Source organism: Aethalodelphis obliquidens, unplaced genomic scaffold (assembly GCF_003676395.1).
Source record: "Aethalodelphis obliquidens isolate GAN/ISIS:26980383/991018 unplaced genomic scaffold, ASM367639v1 scaffold47, whole genome shotgun sequence".
NCBI classification, from domain to species: Eukaryota; Metazoa; Chordata; class Mammalia; order Artiodactyla; family Delphinidae; genus Aethalodelphis; species Aethalodelphis obliquidens.
Genome location: NW_020837991.1, coordinates 3,202,288 through 3,207,141, shown reverse-complemented (window position 1 = coordinate 3,207,141; position 4,854 = coordinate 3,202,288). Strand labels below are relative to the sequence as shown.

Genomic DNA, 4,854 nt, shown 5'->3' with positions numbered 1-4,854 from the left:
GTCTTTTAGTTTAGCAGGCAGTCACCCTGTTTGGGTTCAGTTTGCTGTCTACTATTGTCAGTTGTGGCTCCGATGAAACTTCAGAGCCTTTGTACTGCTACTTTGGTCTGCTCGACTTATCTTGTGCTACTGACTCTCCCTCTGCTTCCTGCTGGTGCTGTCTGGGGTGTGGGAGGAGTTTTCCAAGGCCAGGCTACCCAGGGTTTCTTGGTGGGGAGGGGAGTGATGCCACCACTCTACTGCTGCCCCCTGGATGTCCAGGTGTCTCCGGGGGAGCAGAGTCTTGGGCCCAGGGGGACAAAAGGGCTTCCCAGACCAGACCACTTGCTGTAGCAGGGCCCTTACTTACCCGCCCAGGTGTTTCTGGTCAGGGAAGGACAAAGAGCTTTCTGGACTAGGCTGCCTGTGGTGACCTCTCTTGCTGGCCCTGCCTACCACCCGCCCTAGTGTCTCTCAGTGGAGAAGGGAGTCTCAGGCTCGGAAGGGAAAAGAACGCTGCCACTGCCACTTATTTCTGATGGTCTCCCAACTGATCAATCTTTTTTTGTTTGTTTGTTTTTTGTTTTTTGTGGTACGCGGGCCTCTCACTGTTGTGGCCTCTCCTGTTGTGCAGCACAGGCTCCGGACGCGCAGGCTCAGCGGCCATGGCCCACGGGCCCAGCCACTCCGTGGCATGCGGGATCCTCCTGGACCGGGGCACGAACCCGTGTCCCTGCATCGGCAGGCGGACTCTCAACCACTGCGCCACCAGGGAAGCCCCCAACTGATCAATCTTGCTGGTAGTGTTGGGCTTATCTAATGGTGGGTATGTGTGTGTGTGTGTGTGTGTGTGTGTGTGTGTGTGTGTGAGTGTGTGTGGAGGTGGGGGAAGGGGACCTCTGATGGATCCAGGGGAGGAGTAAGCCCACCTGGGCTGCCTTCCTTTGCTAGGTTGGAGGTTGGGAAATACTGGGCCTGGACCTCCTTCTTCTGTTGGGTCAGGGGATGCAAGACTTCCTGCCACTGTGCTGTTCCTTGATCCTGGAGTCCCAAACCAACTCACCTTCTTTTTTTTTTTTTTTTTTTTTGCGTAGCCAGTAGTCTTTACTAGGACAGAGGGAGTGAGGGGGGAAAGGGAGGATCCAGAGTAAGGAGAATGGGCCACTGTTAGAATGGCAGAGGTCCTGGGAGTCTTGAGTCATCTGCTGGGGATGGGAGTTAATGCTTGTTGGGGAGAGGCGGAGGGACGCGGATATCCTGGCCTCTCTCCAGACGCCGTTCACAGTCAATCAGATAGTTTACTCCATCGATGACCAGCTGCACCAGCTCCACCTCTGACTTGCCCAGTCGGTCCAAATTAGAGACGTCAATGATGCCGCCTGTGGCAGCCGTGTCCACTCCTCCAGTCCCACGTTTTTGGAGTCTTAGGTTCTCTAGGATCTTTGGGAAGCGGCTATCTTTGCTTAGCAGGGGCAGTTTGACGTGCACTCCCGCCCGAAGTCCAGTGCCTAGGTTAGATGGACAGGTCAAGATGTATCCCAAACGCTCATTCCACATGAACTCCCAGCCACGCTCCTGGATCAGCCGCTCCACCTCTTTGAGGCCTCGGCAGAACCTTTCAAACACTTTCTTCATGTTGCCACCCTTCTCCATGGAGATGACCCGTGTATGATCCTCCTCATTCACCCAGATCAAGAAGCTCTTCTCATTGTTGTGCCAGATTCCACGAGCATCTGGCCAGTCTCGAGCCATTCCTGCTGCGGTCAATAATGGCGACACAGGTTTATCAAACAGGAAGTGGTCATCAATTAGCTGCTGCTGCTCAGCCTCTGTCATCTCACTGAGCCGATAGTAGCGTCCAGCCAGGTCACCCTTCAGGCCACTCAGTGCCTCCACCACAACACGCTCCACCTCTCGTCGCTCTGCCCGGGTGCAGGCTGGAGGCAGGCTGAGACCCCGGATACTTCGGCCGGTTCTGACTCTTGTGGACAATACATACCTCTCATCAAAGTAGCCAGAACGGATCTTGCTGGCATCCAGGTCAGTGGTATGTTTCATCGTCTGGGGGTTATATCCATTGTGTCGCTCTTGGATCACAGGGTCAAACAGCTCAGCAAATACCTCATAGGTCTCCTCATCACCAGCTACCACGCCCACAGTCTTGATGAAGGGGTGGCCAGGGTTGTCCACGCCGGTCTGGATACATTGATCTACCGTCCAACCAGTGGGGGTGGTCTTGTCGCAGAGCCGGGCATAGACTGCTGGGGTCAGGTGACTGGCCATGCAGTTGTTGTGCTTTCGGAGGTCTGGGTACTCAGCACTCGGGGGATACAGCCTCCGTCGTTCGCCGGCGGCTCGAACAGTTTCCGAGCGGAGAAGAAACCCAGCGGCTAGAGACCCAGCTCCAGCCAAAGCCAGGAGTCTGAGCCCCGGGCGGGCAGACAGGAGACGAGAGAAGGGACCAGCCATGGCTTGAGGGTCTGGTTACGGAATCCCGGAGTAGGAGCTGGCTCAGGGCAGGAACCGGGAGGGAGGATGCAAACAGGCTGACTGAGAGCCGGAGGTGGGTGCGAGGCTGGAGCCGAAATGGAGGGAGGCTGGAGCGGGAGTGGAAGCCGGTGCCGACCAGGCTGCAGGAGAGGCGCAATGAGCTAGCGGCGGTCGGGCGCAGGAGAGCCAACTCACCTTCTTACCTTTCTTTTCTTTAAAGAGATCTCCTTTGGTATTTCGTCTACTACACCATTTCCAGGGTCCACGATGAACTTAGAGGGAACAGAGAAAATGGGTTTGCACCAGAAGTCAGGAGCCAGGATTTTAATCGAGAAGTTTCAGGAAGATCGATTTTTCACCCCAGGATACATCCTCACCTCTTGGAGCTCCAGGTGCCTGAGATATCTCCATTAAATGCCATTACCTTTGTTCCAGTATCGTCTTGCTGGGGCCCTGTCATAAATACACATACCAAGGGCCATTTAAAGAGGCAGCAGGGTGGAGGGCTGAGTCGGCCGAGGAGACAAATGATGTGACTTCAGTTCTAGTCGTGCTTCCAATTGTGTGGCCTTGGACAACAAATTCCACGCTCACCTCTGCATCTCAGTTTCTTTATCTACAAAATGGAAGAAGGGGTTTGGGGTTGAACAAGACAAGGGAGCCCTGAAAACCCTTATAGTGATGATGTCCTAGGACTCATGCTTCCCACGTGTTCCCTGTGTGAGTGATGCTACGTGGTGCCTCTGTGCAAAGAATGCTTTTCTTAGGGAGTGCAAGGCTGGGGGTGCCAGGACCGGGCCCGTGGGCAAGGCAGGAGGGGGAGCACGCAGGAGCTGTCCACTGTGCTGGACTTGATTGAGTCCAGGGCCCCTGAGCAGCTGTGCCCAGGGCTATCCCTTGGGATTCGGGGTGAGGGTGGGGGAGGGGAAGGAACTTGCCCACTGGTTCCTGTGCGCCGCTGGGTAAAATTTTGTCCAGGGTATTAACCCCTGGTTCCTCCCTGTGTATGTGGATGCCATGGCCTCCCTGGGGATGCCAGCAACGAGTCCCGGCAAGGGCGGGAGCGTGCACTTAATGTTCATCTGTGTGGAGTATGTCAGAGAACACACGGATTCGGGACAGAGACAGGTGAGGCCTGGAGGATTTGGAGTGACACCTGGGCCATCTCTCCTCTCAGTGTCAGTGGTACCTGTTCCTTCCTTTCCTCACCGACTCAGCTGAGCACATGCAAAGCATCGTGCCTTGTACAGATGACTTGATTATTATTGGTCTGTTTCTTCAACATCTGGGCGCATATGAACCTTTTTCTAATGGACGTGAAGGCTCGGAGCACCTGGCTCCCAGGTCCCCCTGCGGGGTTGGAGTTGGGGCTTCCTGCCCCTGTAACACAGGTGGAGGCTTCCCTGCACATCGCGGCCTCCTCTGCACATGGCTGGTCTGGGAGCCACATGTCTAGACGAGCCCTGGCAGCTCACAGATGCAGGGGTCCTAGCACTTCTGTGCTGATGGAGCACCCTGCCAGGGGTCCCCTAAGAGGGCTGCATAGGCAGATGTGGCGTCTGTCGCCCCCTCTCTTCTGCCCTGAGATGCCTGGGGCAGGGACCATGGTGGGCTCAGTTCTAATGTGCTCGTCACCACCCGTACGTAGGCAGTTACTTTGTGAGGATTTGCTCAGTGAACTGCTTTCTGTACTACGGTGCCTGAAAGATCACAGTTAGCACATAGTTCTTCCTGGAATTCAGAGGTGTTCCCCTTAGTCGCGGGCTGGGGGATGACTGCTGACACAAAAACCAGTGCAGGCGGGTGACAAGGACGGGGCTGTCGAGAAAATCCCAGAATCAGAATCAGAGGATAGACATTTGCCTGATAACTGCTCCAACCGTAGGAAGTCAGGAAACACCTTTTTTTTTTTTTTTGGCTTTTGCCTTTTTCTCCTTTTTCTTCTGGCAAGTGGTAGTGATTCAGGCTATGGTTCCAATTAGGACATATGGTGAAATTAACGAATCTCTTCCACTGTTCGATGTTGGCCAAATTTAGTAAAGAGAGGATGTGAACTTCTCCTTGATGATAATCATGCCGGCAGCTGTCATCTCCCCAGGCACCTGCTAGGTGTCAGATCGTGACCTGTGCTGTCATCCTCGTAACCATGCTGAGGGTAGGTGTTATTACCTGATGTCACCTGTTCTGTGTGGGGTCTGGAAATTCTTTTGTTCACCTAGGAGGTGGAGCCTGGGTCATCTCGGTTGCTCTGAAATCTGACCATGGTTGAGCCTTGTGTGAGCAGATAGGTGCTCTCAGGGAGGGTGTGGAGAGGTGAGGCTGGAGGCTGGTGCCCCAGGGAGTGGAAACCTGGCTGGTGAGGTGAGACAGGGCCCTGGGATGCAG

At 54.8% G+C, this 4,854-nt stretch overlaps 1 pseudogene across 1 annotated transcript; it reads right to left on the bottom strand.

Annotated features, from left to right (window-relative positions):
* Positions 1 to 1,046: 1,046 nt before the first annotated feature.
* On the bottom strand, positions 1,047 to 2,649 carry LOC113607278 (creatine kinase U-type, mitochondrial pseudogene; annotated as a pseudogene). Its single transcript, XR_003427854.1, has one exon. The product of XR_003427854.1 is annotated as a creatine kinase U-type, mitochondrial pseudogene (transcript).
* Between the last annotated feature and the right edge of the window lie 2,205 nt (positions 2,650 to 4,854).